Below are 20,017 nucleotides of genomic sequence, written 5' to 3'. Positions count from 1 at the left end.
TACATGTTATCAAAAGAAGAACGGATAATCTGTATGCCATCTCTATCAAAATTAGAAGAAATAACTATTGGAAATTTAGAAGGCAAGGGTCACGTATCTGTGTACTATAATTTAATGGTCAAACACAGTACTGAATCAACATTGGACAAATTACATGCCTGGAAAATGGATATACAGGAAGATATAGATGAGGCAGACTGGAAATATGCATGTCTTAAAACACAAACAATAAATACAAGGTTTAAATTACTGCAATATAAATGGTTAATGAGAACCTATATAACACCTGTCAAACTTCATCAAATGTCCGGTAATATTCCAGATGTGTGTTCTAAATGCTTGGATAATAAAGGTACATTATATCATTGCCTCTGGGAATGTCCAAAAATTCAAAACTTCTGGAAGGAGGTTTTAAAATGTATGTCAAACATGTTTAACATAAAAATTCCTCTGAATGTAAAACTTTGTATTCTTGGAATGTATCCGATGGACTTTATACAAACATCAAGACAGATTCAACTTATAGACTTTGGTCTGCTTCAAGCCAGAAGAGCTATTGCATTATGCTGGAAGAGTATGGATGCTCCGTCCATGAAAATGTGGATAAAGGAGATATCAAACTGTATCGGACTGGAAAGGCTAACTTACATTGTTAAATGTAAGAGGAAAGACTTTGATCAGCTGTGGGAGCCATACATAAATATCATGTGAACTAGGAATGTAGACCTTACAGATAAAACTTACAGATTAAGACTTTGTAAACACTGTCTAGCAACTTAGTGTACTGTTTTATTTTTTTATTTTTTATTATTATTATTATTTTTAATTTTTTAATTTTTTTTATTATTTTTTTTAATTATTATTTTTTTTATTATTTTCATTTCTTTAAGAAGTGTAAATTGAAGATGTACATGTAAAGGGTTTAAGCGTGTACTTGTTCTGTGGTTTAAAAAAATGAGAAAAGGACAATAAACATATTTGAAAAAAAAAAAGAAATATCTATGAATAAAACATAAAAACGAATACATTTTTATTCATCTGTTGCAGAAAAGCAATAAGAACAACTAAAACACAATAGAAACGGTTTACAGGCAGAGTTTCTATTTCTAACATGTTTGCAGCGTTGCGCGATGTAGCCAATCACAGACATATGTGTTGATTTCTTGAACGCAATAATGGCCAATCAGAAGCCTTTACGATGGACTCCCCTCATCGCTCAAAACGGACTTTTTGTTCAGTGCTGAATTCTGTATGCTGGCAAATCCTCTGATTATAACAAACATAGTATACATTATGATAATATATATGATAATAACAGAGATGTGTGAGATCGCGATGAACTGATGTCAGCTTTTTAGGAATTATTATGGGAGCGCACTTTGCGCGCAGTCATGCCAAACCATGCACGCAGTAGCCCGCTTCCTTTTATGTTATAACAGTGATCAGGAGCATGTATGCTGATGTGTATGGTGGCGACACGTAGGCTAACTTGAAAGTATTTGGAGGTACAGAAAAAAAGTCTTTTTGCGGGTGGGAGCGGGACAAAACATAAATGTTGCGGGCGGGAGAAAGTAATATAGAAAGTAGTTGAGAACGTCAGTTATAACGACCCACGTATTAAAAAATAGTCGGGTTTAAACCGGGCTTGGGCTCATAATTACAGTTAATGTGACGGGCAGGGCCGGACCGGGCTCGGACACAGCGGGCTCGGGTAGGGTCTTGCTTGATTTTTTTGGGCCCGATCTAAGCTCTACCTCCGGTAAGTTATGCTAACACTTACAGGCACGAATTGTCCTTGGGGAACTTGTGGAGCCTCTCCCCCGTTCTTGATGTATTCGTACATCCCGCACAAACACAATAGTTAACCATTTTTGCTTGCTAGGTCTCCAATATAACGTAAGTCCAGGCCTGGAGCATAGACAGTAAAAGCTTGGAGTACCTTTTATGACGTCACGCCCAGCCTAGTGGCAGGGAGGGGGGCGTGCTTAAAACCACTGTAAAACGCACCAACTTTTCATATTATATTCAGCATTTTGGTATAAAAAACATAAAAAAAAACAATGGTGGCCGGTTCTTATCTTTATGTTTAGTAAGCACATTGCATTATCTTCGTGAAAAATTTTCCCCGCAATTTACACTTTAAGGCCGTGTGTCCACCAAAGCGTTTTTAGCCAGCTGAATACGCTAGACGCTCTACTGAAAACGCCTAGCTGTGGGCGCTTGAGAGCGTTTTGGCAGTTGAGACGTTTCGTTGCTATGATACAGAATATCCGCAGCACAGTTTACTTGTAACTGATTTCGCAGATAATTTGTTTCATACTAAAAATGAATTTTTCATCCATTTTGTTCGGTTAGCTCTCTTGGTTGATGTCGTTGTACAGAAAGAATGTTGTGACAGTTGGTCGGTGTGGTATTAGTCCCGCCCCTCCTCCACTGTGATTGGACGGCTGGGTAAAAAGTGACAGTGATGACTCGAGTGCTGCTTATCCAAAGTTGAACATTTTTCAACTCTCGACGACCAGTAAAAAACGGCGTGCGCTTCAGCGTGAAAAAAACGCTCGGTGCCTTACGGTACTGATCTACTTTTGCGACACGACTGAAGCGTGGTGTCGCACCCTCTCCACATTTGTAAGTTGATGCGCGTTCCTCAAGTTTACCGCTATGGGAGTGGTTTTGACCCAGCGGCCAGTCTAGAACAAAGGCCCCTCGAGCGACTACTTCTATTGGATAGACGCGTCGCGTTTGACGGATTAATTTGCATAAAGCTGGGCATCGGCCAGCTTTTTGACGCGCAGCATTTTTCCAAATGAAGCGCCGCCTTCCTATGCTTTGCGGGCGCAAAGTCGCGTGACGTCACCCATAGGAATAAAGTGGAGTGCGGCGCGACTGAAGTGTCGCACGGACAAGTGGATCAGCGTACCTGCATTTTTTCTTGCGTACCGCTACTTCTCGCATGTAGCCGGTACTCTATACCACTGACAGAAAAAGCGTGACTACCGTTTAACCCCTTATTTACACTGCACACATCTGCGGCGCGTTACGGCTGCGAAACGGCTACCGGAGCTGATCGCGGCCACCGCAAGGGTGAGCAGCGCGTATTTTTTTCGGCTTGCATGTTAATCAATGAGTGCATAAACAACGCGAGAAGGAGCATCGCGTGAGCAGCAGTGAAGCGGGGGTTCTGTGCCCAGTCTATTTTTGTTGTGCTACTGACGCTCATTTAACCCTCTATGGTACGCAATATGATATCAGTGAGAAAAAAATTTATTTGTTATGTTTTTCCTGCTTAAAATTGGACACTATAACAATATCAATAAACATTATCATTATTTTTAAATTTATTTATTAATTAAAAGTTTGTTGCCTCAGGGCAACATTGTACCACAATGGACAAATTGAAACATTTGACATTTTCATGAAGAAAAAAATTATAGATTTATTGAATACATCAATTTATTTAACTAAACACTTGAACAAACACATTTATCAAGTTTTTAATGAATTACACATTTCATATTTAATAAAAAGTAACATTTATTATCCAGCTGTTGCCCTCAGGCAACATTGTACCATCGTGGAACGCAAGTACTACAAACCATCATATCAAGTTATCATATCAAAACATTACAATCGGTGTTGTTTCAGGGTAAAACATTAACAATCACCATAACCTTTCCCTAATATGAAGGCCAGGCCTGAACAACAGCAAGATCAAACATGTGGAAGACCTCCCAGGCCAACCTAATGACCCGTGTGAGGTCAGGGGGGACTGACCCCCCCAGGGGCCTGATGGGAGCACCCCAAAATCCGAAAATCCCAGAAGCAGCGCCGCCTTCATCCTGTGTGGCACCACACGCCCCCGTCCCACTCACCCACTATTTGTCCAATTACCCACTATAGTGGCCAAATGTCCCGTTGACCCCACTGAACGGTCCCAAGCCACGACCCCGTCCAACAAACCCACTATTAGTCCGATTACCCACTATAGTGGATAAATGTCCTGTCGACCCCGGCTGACCACTCCCAAGCCACACGCCCCGTTCCACAAACCCACTATTAGTCCGATTACCCACTATAGTGGATAAATGTCCTGTCGACCCCGGCTGACCACTCCCAAGCGACACGCCCCGTTCCACGAACCCACTATTTGTCCGATTACCCACTATAGTGGCCAAATGTCCCGTTGACCCTCCTGACCACTCACAAGCCACACGCCCCGTCCCACGAACCCACTATTTGCCCGATTACCCACTATAGTGGCCAAATGTCCCGTTGACCCCACTGAACGGTCCGAAGCCACGACCCCGTCCCACAAACCCACTATTAGTCCGATTACCCACTATAGTGGATAAATGTCCCGTCGACCCCGGCTGACCACTCCCAAGCCACACGCCCCGTTCCACGAACCCACTATTTGTCCGATTACCCACTATAGTGGCCAAATGTCCCGTTGACCCTCCTGACCACTCACAAGCCACACGCCCCGTTCCACGAACCCACTATTTGTCCGATTACCCACTATAGTGGCCAAATGTCCCGTCGACCCCCGCTGACCACTCACAAGTAGGGATGGGCATCGTTAAGAAATTATCGATATCGATGCCATTGTCGAGTCTGCTTATCGATGCGATTCCTTATCGATTCCGATATCGATTCCTGTACCATTTGCTGAACACTTACAGGGTGGCTTTGAGAGTTGTTGGCTTTGAATGTCTAATTTAAAGTGGTTTTAGAGAGTGAAAACCAAGTGTGCAATATCTAAGGCCCTATGAAATCAGTTTTATTTTTTCCCAAATTCCGTTGTAATTTTTGGGAATTCATTTTTTTTTACCCTTTACTGTTATTTTAGTCATAAAAAGAGTGTGCTTTTAAAGTTAATGATTAAAATGTATACAAATAAAATAGGAATGACCTTAAATTACAGACAGTTACTCAGTAGCCTTTTCAGGACAAATACTGCATGATGCAACATGACACTGCACTCTTCAAGTAACAATAAAATATGGTTATGAGCTTTAAACTGTCCAGTAAAATAAATTATATTAGTTTATATAAGTTTAAATAAAAGTCACACTCTGTCTCTCTCTCGCCCAGTGTCGCTCGCGGAGTTCGCTTCGCTTTTGTCCAGTCCGGCGCCTCATAGACAGACGCGGTGTGTGTGTGTGTGTGCGTGTATGTGAGAGAGACGCGTGAGTGATAGAGAGACGGAGGGAGAGCGGGGAAAGGAAATACAACGGAAAGAATACGCAGCGTGTTTTAAATAGCATAAAAAAAAATAAACGAAACGCAATATGTGGCGGCCGGAGTTGATTTTGTGGCCGCGAATTAGTCTATGTGTGGGAAACACTGCATAAATGTCACATGCGAACTGCTCGGCTCGGTACTGAGGGCTTATAGCGTCGAGTTTCTTAACTTTTTCGCCGACGAAAGCAGAGCCGTGGAGAGCCGCTTCGCCATGCTTTCATTGTTTTGATGCCGTCATTGGAGCTGAAATGACGGGAGGGGTTGTGTCGCCCAGATTTGCTTCCCCCGGTCTGCATTTAAAATGAAGCCACACTCTCGATCGTTTACGTCTCGTAGCCATCGCGCTTTTGGGGGATTTAAAAATCCAGTCGCATACTGTAACGTCATGCCGCGACGCGGGAATGGATGGAACGGAACATTCGGAATCGTTAGTGGAATCGTTAACGTGTGGACGTGTACGATTCCGATGGATCGGAACGTTTGGAACCGGTTCCAAACCGGAACCTGGAACCGATTCCCAAGCCTACTCACAAGCCACACGCCCCGTCCCACGAACCTACTATTTGCCCGATTACCCAATATAGTGGCCAAATGTCCCGTCGACCCCCGCTGACCACTCACAAGCCAAACGCCCCGTCCCACGAACCCACTATTTGTCCAATTACCCACTATAGTGGCCAAATGTCCCGTTGACCCCACTGAACGGTCCCAAGCCACGACCCCGTCCCACAAACCCACTATTAGTCCGATTACCCACTATTAGGGGTGTAACGGTACACAAAAATCACGGTTCGGTACGTACCTCGGTTTTAAAGTCACGGTTCGGTACGTTTTCGATACAGCAAAAAGTAAGAAATGCCAGAGAAATTTCCTGTTTGTTAAAAGAAAAAATATTTTTTAAATAAGTGTGAGTTTTCCTACATCTTGAAACTTTCAGGTTTATAAATGGGTGTCATCTTTGAAGGATGTAGGAAATAATGTTTTGGTCATCACATTAAAAATAACATTTAAATATATGAAGAGTTCAGATGCAAAATCCATTTGAAATTTTCTTCTAGAATGATAATTTTTATCAAGCTTGTATAGTTCAGTAATTTCACTTAAATGGCAAAAATGATCATTCTAGAAGAACATTTCAAATGGCACTTAGAGGCTTTTGCTTCTGAACTCTTCATATATTTATTTATTTAATATTTGAGTTTTGAAGTGCTGGAAAAAGATGTGTGAAGTACTTGAAAGCATTTCACTATTCCAGCCAAACTGGTTACAGTTAGTGTTACTATATTAAATCCATGGTGAATGTTGCTGGTCTGTGGACGTAAAGTATTACTAGTTCATTCACGGCACAATATTTCTCCTGGTGTCCACGTCAGCGCTGTTTGATCTAATAGAGATCTACGGTTAATAACGGAGAAATGTGAATGCTTCTCACTAGATCTCGCAGCGATGTTATTACTTCAGTGGCGAATTCAAATGTTTTCTTTACTGGATCTTAGCGCTGTGTTGTACCAGTGTCGCTTGATCGAGATCGGCTCGCGCTGCACAGATGTTGCTGCTCCGAACTCCGAACTGATACACGATCCGTGAAGCACATAATGAGTAACGCAGTTTCGTTCCGCTTTCATTACGCTTACCATTTGATGGTGTGCAACGTTGTGGTGATCGCGCCAGCGCGAATTTTGTCGGCAGGAAAAATGATCCAAGGAATCGTTCGGTTTGTATGCGTACCGAACCGGAAGCCTCGAACCGAAACGGTTCAATACGAATACATGTACCGTTACACCCCTACCCACTATAGTGGATAAATGTCCCGTCGACCCCGGCTGACCACTCCCAAGCCACACGCCCCGTTCCACGAACCCACTATTTGTCCGATTACCCACTATAGTGGCCAAATGTCCCGTTGACCCTCCTGACCACTCACAAGCCACACGCCCCGTTCCACGAACCAACTATTTGTCCGATTACCCACTATAGTGGCCAAATGTCCCGTTGACCCTCCTGACCACTCACAAGCCACACGCCCCGTTCCACGAACCCACTATTTGTCCGATTACCCACTATAGTGGCCAAATGTCCCGTCGACTCCGCTGACCACTCACAAGCCACACGCCCCGTCCCACGAACCCACTATTTGTCCAATTACCCACTATAGTGGCCAAATGTCCCGTTGACCCCACTGAACGGTCCCAAGCCACGACCCCGTCCCACAAACCCACTATTAGTCCGATTACCCACTATAGTGGATAAATGTCCCGTCGACCCCGGCTGACCACTCCCAAGCCACACGCCCCGTTCCACGAACCCACTATTTGTCCGATTACCCACTATAGTGGCCAAATGTCCCGTTAACCCTCCTGACCACTCACAAGCCACACGCCCCGTTCCATGAACCCACTATTTGTCCGATTACCCACTATAGTGGCCAAATGTCCCGTCGACCCCCGCTGACCACTCACAAGCCACACGCCCCGTCCCACGAACCCACTATTTGCCCGATTACCCACTATAGTGGCCAAATGTCCCGTTGACCCTCCTGACCACTCACAAGCCACACGCCCGTCCCACGAACCCACTATTTGCCCGATTACCCACAATAGTGGCCAAATGTCCCGTTGACCCCCGCTGACCACTCACAAGCCACACGCCCGTCCCACGAATCCACTATTTGCCCGATTACCCACTATAGTGGCCAATAGTGACTGTCGATAGATAGTTCAAACTCTTTTCCTTACAAATAAACTATACTTGTATTCAAACCTAGTATGCTTGGTATGGCCTTATGTAATTCCATTACGGTACAATGTTGCCTCGAGGCAAAATGCAGTTTTATGTAATTCCCTATGATACATTTGATAATATATAATGTAATGTGTTTGAAAATACTTCTTTACTAACCAATGAACGTGACTAAGATTTTTTGTAGTTGATTATCTGGACAGAAATTAGTGAAAAATGCCCTTGTCAGTGGAGAAAATATGGAGCCATGTGACATGTGCACGTGTCCTGAAAGAGGGAACACAATGGACCCCTGTGGGTCATGTTACCACTCTTTTGCATTTTCATTGGTTAGTATTTGAGTTCCCCTCCCCTTAGAGAGCATTGACAAATAAAATTGTATTAGTTTTTATTTAAAAAAAGCCAAAATAGACTATGTTGCCTGGAGGCAACACCGTACCATAGAGGGTTAAGGTGAAAGCACACTTTTGATGGAGAAAATAAATATGATTTCACACAAAAAGTGACCAAAATGCATAGAATTTGCATGTCTAGTGTGTTTTAACAAGAACTGGAGTAGGCTACGTAAGAAAAGAAAATGAAGACTCAAAAATATTTATACAAGATTTAGCCATTTAAACTTGTCTTAATTATTCAGTTTGGAATAAGAAAACGAGCAAACTAGTCAGAATATAAGCTTTCTTTTAGTTTATGTAATAGCCTACACAGACAGGTAGCTACATGCCCAAATCAAACCCGAGTGTACTTTTTTTTATGTTTGCTGCTGTCTTGAAAACATGTCGAAGTATGACTGAAAAGACAATATCAGAGCTGTTTTCTTGGTTGTTTTTGTTGTTTACTATTTACATGCAATTGTTGTATACCTCCCATCTTAACAAACTTCAAGAATCAAGTTTATTAATGACCAACTTCTAAAAAGAGAATGTTTCTTTGTAAAGAAATGCGCGCGCACACACACGCACACACGTAGGCCTACACAGGACTTGTTTAAATACATTTATGTTGTTAATAAATAACAATAAATTGTTGTTGTAGCAGCAATATTTCCAAGTTTTGTTTTTCACTGTAGAAATTTCAAATGTCATGATTTGCCAATGCAAGAGAGTACCGGTGTTGTGCCGAATTTCGACCCCTGCCAAATTATTACCTAATTATTACTACCTAATTATTATTGCATGAAATCGACAAGTTTGTCTAAAACCGGTTGATGTTCTCCAGCGTCCTTGTGCTTCAAGCAAGAACATCTGCCCGAACAAGTTCACAATCAATGTCACAAATTTATTTTCGATTTGTGAGCTTGAGCTAGAATTTGAAATATTAGAATTTGAAATATTTTAAATATTAGCCTTAAAGGGATAGTTCACTTTGGAATTAATTTTTGGTATGTTTTAGCTTACCTCAAGGGCATCCAAGATGTAGGTGTCTTTGTTTCCGCAGTAGTTTCAATTTTGATATTTTTAGCTCAAACCGTTCTTGTCTGTCAGTCATATAATGCAGGTCTATGGTAACTTCCTCAAAAAGCATGCACAGAGAAGTCAAAATTAAACATGATTTAATGACTCATAAATGTAAGTACACATTGATGGCCTAAGACACGAAACGAGCAGTTTGTGTGAGAAAACGAACAGTATTTATATCGTTTTTACCTCTTGTAAACATAGCCACCTCCAAGTGATCTGATAGCGCTGGCGCTTCGCTTTTTTCCGGAAAGCGCCGGAAGTGATCTCTCGCGCGTGTACGTCTACGTCACTCATTGTTTACACAGAACAGAGGCTGTGTCCGAAATCTCCACTCAAACCACTACTCCCTAACCCCTATGTAAAAAAGTTTATTAATGATCATTTTCCTATTTAGCACCAAAACTTTGGAACAGTCTTCCTACCATTGTCCGGGAAGCAGACACACTCTGTCAGTTCAAAGCTAGACTAAAAACACATCTCTTTGACCCAGCATACACATAATACATTATAGACTTCGATAATTCAATGTTAGGCTGCATAGATTAGGTCAGCCGGAACTGGGAACACTTCCCTTAAATCCAGATGTACTCGTTACATCATAAGAAGAATGGCATCGCATCTACGCTAACTTTAGTGTCTTTGTTTATCCCGAGGTTTTCCTGCAGCCTGCCGGATCCAGGCCGTATCCAGATCTGACGAAGGAGCTTCGCCTGGACCCGATGACAATGCAGTGCTGAAGTGTCAACTATCCTCTCCCTATGGAGGATCCCTTTCCCACTCTACAGATAAAGCGTTGTTGAAAATCCGGTTCGCGTACCCCGAAGTGATAAAATAAAATTCTGTATCAAATTTATAGGCAAGACAAGTAGTTTGTTTAGGCATGGTTTGCAGGGAAATTACAAACCTGCGCACACATATTCAAACGAATATAACTATAGAATCAATTTTTAATGCGCATGTGAACGCCATCAGGTCACAGGTTCGCGTTTAAAGTCTGTTTAGAGAGAACGCCGTCGTCTTAGTGGCCCTTAGTGTTTTAATAATAATAATATAATAATTATAATTTATTACATTTTATATAGCGCTTTTCTCGGCACTCAACACGCTTTACATAGAAGGGGGGAATCTCCTCAACCACCACCAATGTGCAGCATCCACCTGGATGATGCGACGACAGCCATAATACGTCAGTACGCCCACCACACACACACACACACACACACACACACACACACACACACACACACAAGCTTACTGGTGGAGAGGAGATAGTGATGAAGCCAATTAGTGTATATATATATATATATATGGGGATGATTAGGAGGCCATGATGGACAGAGGCCAAGGGGTAAATTTGGCCAGGATGCCGGGGTTACACCCCTACTCTTTCGAAAGACATCCTGGGATTTTTTGTGACCACAGAGAGTCAGGACCTCGGTTTAACGTCTCATCCGAAGGACGGTGCTCTGTGTCCCCGTCACTATACTGGGGCGTTAGGACCCACACAGAGCAAAGGGAGAGCACCCCCTGCTGGCCTCAATTTTATATGTTTATAGAATGAAATTGTTTATAGAAAAAATAAAAATTCATGTTCATGGTGATCTTGTAGTTTTGCTTTATTTCTAAAGCAAATTTTGATGTGTAGTGAGACAGGCGCAGGTTACAATCACCTAGTAGAAATCAGGAAAATGTTTGCAGTACTACAGATGTTTGCGTTATGTCAATTCAGTAAAAAGTAAATATTTTACCCCAAGGCTTGGTAATGACAGGGTATTTGAATAGAAATTATGATCTTATGATATAATGACAGTGGGTTCAAAAATGGATATTTTAATGGGTTCAAATAGGACCAAATTTGTCCTTAACGCGCTATGTGTGATTTTTAAAAAAAAAATCTTACATATCACAAAAAAATTAAAATGCACCAAAAATAATGTTGCTGCTAATCTTTGACATATTCAAGACTGTGATAATCCAAAGCCAAGGTTTTCACTTTGCATTTAGTATATGGAAAATAATTACATTTTTGTGTTTTTTCCTCTTATACAAATTGATGGTATCGCCACCAAAACTGGTATTTAAAGGGTTAAAATCCTGAAATTAAATAAATATTTGGTAGTTATGATGAGGACTGATGCTGGTTAAAAGATTTAACTCAGTAAAAGTGGAGAATAATAATAATATATAATATTTTAGGCATGTGTTTAATATGTGGCCATTTTTGGCCATTAACGCGCTAAGTGGGATTTTTTTTTTTAAACTGACATAACACAAAATCTTTAAATGCACCAGAAATAATGTTGCCGCTAATCTTTGACTTATTCAAGACTGTGATAATCCAAAGCTAAAGTTTTCTCTTTGCATTTAGTGTATGGAAAATAATTACATTTTTGTGTTTTTTCCTCTTATACAAATTGATGGTATCGCCACCAAAACTGGTATTTAAAGGGTTAAAATCCCGAAATTATATAAATATTTGGTAGTTATGATGAGGACTGATGCTGGTTAAAAGATTTAACTCAGTAAAAGTGGAAAATAATAATAATATATAATATTTTAGGCATGTGTATATGTGGCCATTTTTGGCCATTAACGCGCTAAGTGGGATTTTTAAAAAAAATCTGATATAACAAAATCTTTAAATGCACCAGAAATAATGTTGCCGCTAATCTTTGACATATTCAAGACAGTGATAATCCAAAGCTAAAGTTTTCTCTTTGCATTTAGTGTATGGAAAATAATTACATTTTTGAGTTTTTTCCTCTTATACAAATTGATGGTATCGCCACCAAAACTGGTATTTAAAGGGTTAAAATCCTGAAATTAAATAAATATTTGGTAGTTATGATGAGGACTGATGCTGGTTAAAAGATTTAACTCAGTAAAAGTGGAAAATAATAATAATATATAATATTTTAGGCAATGTTTAATATGTGGCCATTTTTGTCCATTAATGCACTCAACGGCGTAAAAAATCTAATGCAGCACAAGGGTTAAGTATGTTCAGTGATGGTTTATTTTGTTGTAAAAAAAATATTAATTTATTTAATTTATATATAGCTGCTCTGGATTAAACAGTGATGTCATCGTCCAAATGTCATTCATGCACAAACTATTCATTGAGCACTAGCAAAAGTGTTTGTTTGGGAGTTGATGGCAGCAATCTAAATTATGGCACGTTTCATGTTTTCAACATGAATGAAACTGCGAAATGTCTTCTTTAATGTGAATTTTACATAAAACATTGCTACTTTTGATAAACCTGTAGCTTATAAATATCGTTAATAATTTTGGCAAATAAATTTAAAAAATGCCATATATCCCCCTCAAAACTGCACAACTGTATAGTAAAAACATTAAATAATAAAAGTGATAGTAAATGCGTCTAAAAAAGACTGACATGATTGTTACAAATCGCATTGTCTGGGGGCTCTGATGAACTTAGAACTACTGTTAGCATAAAGTTATAAGGTAAAAATAACTGCCATTAAATTATAGTATCTTACTACTATGCATTTAGATAAACTGTTCATTCATTATCTCACTTTACCTCTGTCTTTATCCCCTTGTATCCTCTTCTCTTCTTTTTGGCACTGTATCTTCGCAGACTATAATGCTAATTTAAATGTGTCATGAAAATTCGGCCATCCGTCACAATGAGGAAACTTTCACCGAGTCTCGAGCTGGCGCGAGCTGCCAGGCCCGTTTCTACGGCAGTGCTTGAGTGTGTTAAAGGGTTAGTTCACCCAAAAATGAAAATTCTGTCAGTAATTACTCACCCTCATGTTGTTCCAACCCCGTAAGACCTTCGTTCATCTTCGGAACACGAATTAAGATATTTTTGATGAAATCTGAGAGCTGGATCACTCCTCCATACTAGTCCATAGGCTTCTTGGATTGAACTTGCCGGCCTCGAAAAGTTATTAAAGACATCGTTAAAATAGTCCAAGTGACTACAGTGGCTCAATCTTAAGTTTATCAAGCGACGAGAATACTTTTTGTGCGCAAAAACAAACAAAAATAACGACTTTATTTCAACTATTCATTTCCTTCTCTTTGGGCCTCTAGTCAGTTAACGTAGTGTGATTCCGTAGACTACGTCACACGTAGGCTCACTATTGGCCGACGCTGGTCATGTGCGTAATGCGTGTGACATACAACAACCAAGGGGGTAATCCACCAGCCGGAAACTGAAGTCTCCCCAGGCGCCGCCATTGGCTAACAAGCCTTCACCTGCTGTTAGCATTCCATTGACTCCCATTCATTTTTGCGTCCCTTTGACAGCGAATAACTTTACATCTGAGGCGCTTAAAGACTCCATTTGTCCATTATTTATTTCTAAAGAAACACGACAATGTATAAAATGCTCCATTACCTTGTATCTTACGTTGTGGCCCCGTAGAAGCAGTTTTTGTAAAAATAGGCTAACGATTGCATCATAACACGCGACTCTCTGTCGCATAGAAGAGAAATGACCGTAAAGACAGATGTAGAAGCTCACGCGCAATCGGGGGACGTGGAGGCATAAAGTCAAGGGAGAAGCCCATAGAGAGTCATAAAGTTGCTCCTGCTGCGAGAATCATTGAACAGTTAATACTCACGATCTCCGGCTCTGCAAGATTCAGAAGGGAATGATTCAGATTCCTCTCGGCACAGCTACTAGAAGACGTACAACTGTCAGTCAGGTTGCTCACGTCACAACTACGTCTTCAAGCTCAGTTTGAGCATGCGCAGTGCGCTTGGCAATCAGGAAGTGAGTGCTTCTATTTGGTGGATTACCCCCTTGGTTTTTGCGCACAAAAAGTATTCTCGTCGCTTGATAAACTTAAGATTGAGCCACTGTAGTCACTTGGACTATTTTAACAATGTCTTTAAGAAGAAGCCTATGGACTAGTATGGAGGAGTGATCCAGCTCTCAGATTTCATCAAAAATATCTTAATTCGTGTTCCGAAGATGAACGAAGGTCTTACGGGGTTGGAACAACATGAGGGTGAGTAAATACTGACAGAATTTTCATTTTTGGGTGAACTAACCCTTTAAGCGCCCTCAAACGAAAGCAATGCTGTCTACATTGGATGCGGCGAGGGGCGACGCTACACAACAAATGACAGTAAACTGATCGCGCGCGCTCTATTTCTGGCGCACTTCAAGCACTCGCTGGGCGGGGGGAGATTGATGCGCCGGACCGGAGTCGGGGGACTTAGCTAAGTTTTGGTGGAGTTGGTTTGCTTTTTTTTGTAGTATTTCGAATTAATGGTTTTAAAATAGTATTAGTAAAAAAAAAAAAAGTTAAATAATTTTTTTTTTTAAATTCACTCGTTCACTCATTTTGGCGCCCCTATTGAATGGTGGCGCCCCTAGCATTTGCCTATGCCGCCTATGCCACGGACCGGCCCTGAGAAAACGCTTCCCTTTTTTGACGAGTTTTTTTACGGCGTTGGCTTTCCATGTTTTCACTGCAATACGCTAGAGGGCGCTGTGACATCTTCTCAACGAGTACAGTATCTTTCCAGATCAAAACGGGCAAAAAAGAAGCAGAAACAAACAAACAATCTCGTATTACATGCAGATGCAAATGAAAAATAATGCGATCATCAACAATAAACAGCATATAAATCCAAACGGCCTGCCGCCTAATGTGACCGTTAAATGTCGACTTAGGAAGTGGTTACTATGGAAGATATTTTTGAAAATGACCAAAAACGCTGGTGGTGGCTGGCAAGCAACTCAAAAAACAAAACAACAACAACAAAAAACCTGGCGGGGAAAGTTAAAATAGAAAATGAATGAATGTTAAACGTTTGAAAATGCTCGTTGTATGATCATAAAAACTGATTGGCAAAATAGGCTATCTTAGTATTTGGTTTGTTTGCTCTTTTTGGTGGCACGCGAGCTGCATGAAATTGACAAGTTTGTCTAAAACCTGTTGATGTTCTCCAGCGTCCTTGTGCTTCAAGTAAGAACATCTGCTCGAACAAGTTCACGATCAATGTCACAAGTTTATTTTCGATTTGTGAGCTAGAATTTGAAATATTAGCCTTAAACCTTTCTTTGTTTTCAAAAATTCCACTCCAACTTCAGACAACATGGGTTGTTAAACCTAAGCTAACCTTGAACTAAGACATTGGGTAGCCTAACACTTTATTTTGATGGTCCCTTCTGAACTTTATGTTGAGTAACCAACTACATCTCAACTATCATTAGAGTAGTACTAGTAGACTGTCTGCTTAATATCTGCTATAGGCCTACTTGCGTTGGTCCTCTATTTTAAAGTCTAAAGACATTCTACTGACTATAAGTAACTAAGCAATTACATGTCAACTTATTCTGACCCTAACCCTACCAGTCTACTAATACTCTACTAACACTCTAATAGAGAGTTAGTAGACATGTATAGGTGCAACATTACTTATAGTCAACAGAATGAGTTAAAGGTGCCATCAAAATAAAGTGAAACCAGACATTGAAACTCCCTCATAGTCTAATTTTCATTCATATCAAATCTAGTATGGCCTCCACCCTAAATAAAATTATTTAATCTAATTTATGATGTAAAAAAAAAAAAAAAAAAATTATAATTCTATCAATGGCTTTTTATATTCCCCTAATTGTAACGTGCTGATATGTTCTAATGAAAGGTGAACAATCACAGTGTGCGAGTAGTACACGATCACTTCAGGCATTAGTGCAGTCAGCATTCCCCCAGTGCACACTCAGCAGGTTAACATTCTTATTACATGCTTTATTTATAGCACACAACCACTCTGTTCATGGACTAGCGTGACCATTTTTCAATCCAGCTGGCTCAAAGCCTGTGCTCGTGCTAGGTACTAAAGTGAGTTAGCGCTTCACACAGGTTATCAGATACATCAATAATGCAGTTTATTGGATTGCAATCACATAAAGGCATCTGTGTGTCATGCAAAACTGATGAGATTTACCTGCATACATATTCCTCAGTTAAAAGTCAATACCTCTTTCATTACAACTCCGCCCTGTTTGTGTCTTCTTAATGCCAAGCGTGTCTGATTACTGTTTGAGTAGATGACACCGCTTTAGATTTCCCTTCCTGAGAAATACAAAAGAAAAGCTAATGGATGTTTATATAACAACTAGGGTAAATTAACTTCCCATGCTTTCAGGAACAAAGAGACCAGGGTTCCTCAAAGCTCAAACCAGGGGAGTAGCCATGAACTTTTGGTTGCACTATATTTTAAGGTGACATAATTACTGAGTGCGGAGTAATATTAATTAATTACATTTACTACAGAGTACTATAAAGTTACGGTTGGGGTTTGGTTTAGGGTTACTTACTATAGTAATAACAGTAAATTATGCATAATTACAAGTACCTACTTACATGTAGTAACATGTAACTGTCACCTTAAAATAAATGGTTACTTATCTTTTTTTCAGGGGTGAGACTCATGATTTTATTGGCGTGGCAAAAATAGTAAATAATAATAATAAAATCCTGCTTTAAATCTAAAAGTTTTCGTGATTTTATTAAACAGTACAAACCGTTGCGCTCGTTTCTCGCTCTGCTGTGTTTTAAACGCTTGTAGCTGCTTCATCTTGCTATGGCAAACCGTTTTGACTTTTAATCATTCGCGGGATATGAATTCTTGATATCAATAATTAAATTATCACTAGTAAAAATGCTAATTATTGATATCAGGAATTAGGATTTCTACTAGTGACAATGGCAATTTTTGATATTACATTTCCACTAGGAAAATGTTTCATTCTTGATATCTGTAATTGTATTTTCATTAGTTAAATGCCATCATAGGCTACCATTCAAATTCACTTGTTGATATCAAGAAATTATTTCTTAGTAGTTGAAATTCCAATTTCACATATTAGAAATACAATCCTTACTTGTAAAACTCATAATTTTTTTTATATCAATAATTACATGGTTACTAGGAAAAATCTAATTCCTGATATCAAAAACTCAATTTTCACTATAGTTGAAATGTTACTTCTGGATATCTGTAAATGTATTTCAACATGTTACATTTATTTATTATATCTGAAAATGTATTTTTTTAATATCGACCATAAGGAGGAGAGTAATTTCAGAAATCTAAAATGGATCTCTTACTAGTAAAATCACATTCATGATATCAGTAATTAACATTGTCTCTAGTGACAATCTATGGCAAGCCGTTTTGACTTTTAATCATTCGCGGGATATGAATTCTTGAATTCTATTTTAACTAGATAAAATGCCAATTCTTGATATCAGGAATTGGATTAGTAACAATGGGACTAGTAACAATGGCAATTTTTGATTTTAGTGAAAATACAATTACAGATATTAAGAATTATAGTTTGTACTAGTTGAAATTTAATTCATGCTATAATTCGTATTTCTGCGAGTGATGACGTCAATGTTGATATCAAGAATAAAACTTGACTAGTGGAAATTAAATTAGATTTCTTCTAGTAATGACAATTTTTGATGTCAGGAATTATATCTAACTTTTACCCCCAGTGGAACACAAAAAGTGTTATATTTTTCATTTTTTCCATATCTAGGACAACAACTGAGCCAGGACTACATCTGTTACAAACTGCATGATGCTAACTCCCCTAATTAATTTGTGCTCAAGGCTGTTGTGAAAGTGATATCATGTTGTGATAGACGTCATCTGGTTCCTGTTATCATATCTCCTATGAGCAAGAGAATGCACTGATATAGAGGTGGAAATTGTAATAAGAGCTACAGTAATGCACTTCATAGTCCATTTAATGAGACACTTCCCAGCACTGCCACCGAGACGACACACAGTGTGAGGAGCTTAAGTAGGACACTGTAAGAGGGTATTAATATGACTGATACTGTAAACCTCAAGGACTTCCACAAGTCAAACAAACTGATATTAGGTGTCTCTGACGTGGACCTAGAACAGATGTCTCAACAAATCATTATCTTAAATACTCTACATGCACATAAACAGGATGTGGCTTTAACATCATTCAGACGTGAAAATCCAGCTGGCATTGTTGTTAGCATATCCACACAAACGGAAATAACGCAGAGAGACAAACACACAAAACACCGGTTTTTGACAGTAGCCTACTATGAACATACAGAATCGATCTGGTGACAAATTCTAGTAATACTTTGCATAATCATCCAAGTAACCTAATTGGCGTAACCGGGTAACTGATACCCATCTCTCAGGAATCCTTCTCAAGAATATTCCAAGCCTAGTCAACTAGAAGAACAAATTCATCTCATTAGCTCCTTCACACCCTCGCAAGCTTCCTGGGAATGGCTTATGTCATTCTCAGAGCTTGGTAACACAAAAACACTTAGTGAAGGATGATTTCCCTACGGATGTCACGCTATATAAATAAAAAATAACTGGTCTGCAGCAGGTGGGAGCTTCTAAGTGTATTTTGAGTTAATATTTTAACATTATGACTGTGAATGCATAAACTGGGGCACGGAAGTATTATCAGACAAACCTTAAGGTCAACATCAATTCGACACCTAGTTACTTTATCTCAAGTTTTAGACTTACTGTGAACTATTAAGTGATGCATGTTTCTGCAAAGAAAACCAATGTTTGTCTTTGTGATCCTTGCTCTCCCTCTAAAACGCATGTGACTTCACGTCATCAGCTGAGGGGGCACCAGTGTCAGGACAGAGGGACACAATAACTCCATAACTCCCCACCCTTTAAAAAAAACCACTGACTTCAGAACGATAGACCTGAAAGTGCCGTGATTATTAGATGACACTAACTGTTCATGTTCTCAGATTCAGACTTATGCGTTTCTCTGGCAACACTATTAACCCCAAAATTAATCCGTGTAATTTGAGTAATCAATAGACAAAACCACAATACTAAAAGTAACAGTCGTTAGTGCCATAATAAACTTAAAGCAGCACTAAGTAGGAATTCCGTTTTTGTCAAACAGCGACCCCTAGAGTCGCTGTGGAGTACTTGTACTGTCGTGAATAGCACTCACGCAGAGATGGCTCGCACTCACGGCCGGATCCCCTCCCCCTGTACACTGGTACGTTCAGTAGGATGGACGCTGTAACGAGTGGAAATAAGGTATGGCTCCTTTAAGAGCTGCGCGCGCCCTGTTTAACTGTCGGCAGTCTGTATTGTATGTGCGCCTCGAACACCACATGTATACGGCGCCGGGTTATTTCTGTTTGATGCTCATTTTATCAGATCTGTTTTTTGCCGTAAAGCAATTCGTTACCTCGTGAGACCTGATATCACACGATACTTCCTAACACTGAGGAAGTTAGGCCCGCCGGCCCAAAGTTGCAAGGGTGGTTTTGCGGCTCACAGGCACCAGGGGGGTGCGAGACGACCACCATTCAACACGAAATCAGTAATATAAACATTACAATGACTCCAAAGCTGTTCGGTTAAGGTAAAAAAGTTACTTAGTTCACCTTTAATAATAGTTTATTTAGCTGGATATTAGATTTGTTATTCAACTCTGTGCTAGCTGCATTAAACTACTGTAAATCTATTGTTTATTTTCAGATTATTCTAGTGTTATTAAGACATTAACAATAGTCAGTTGTACAAATTAT

Source organism: Rhinichthys klamathensis, unplaced genomic scaffold (assembly GCF_029890125.1).
Source record: "Rhinichthys klamathensis goyatoka isolate OS25496 unplaced genomic scaffold, OSU_Roscu_1.1 h1tg000178l_1, whole genome shotgun sequence".
NCBI classification, from domain to species: Eukaryota; Metazoa; Chordata; class Actinopteri; order Cypriniformes; family Leuciscidae; genus Rhinichthys; species Rhinichthys klamathensis.
The sequence above is the reverse complement of the archived record's forward strand: the minus strand, read 5'-3'. Positions refer to the sequence as shown.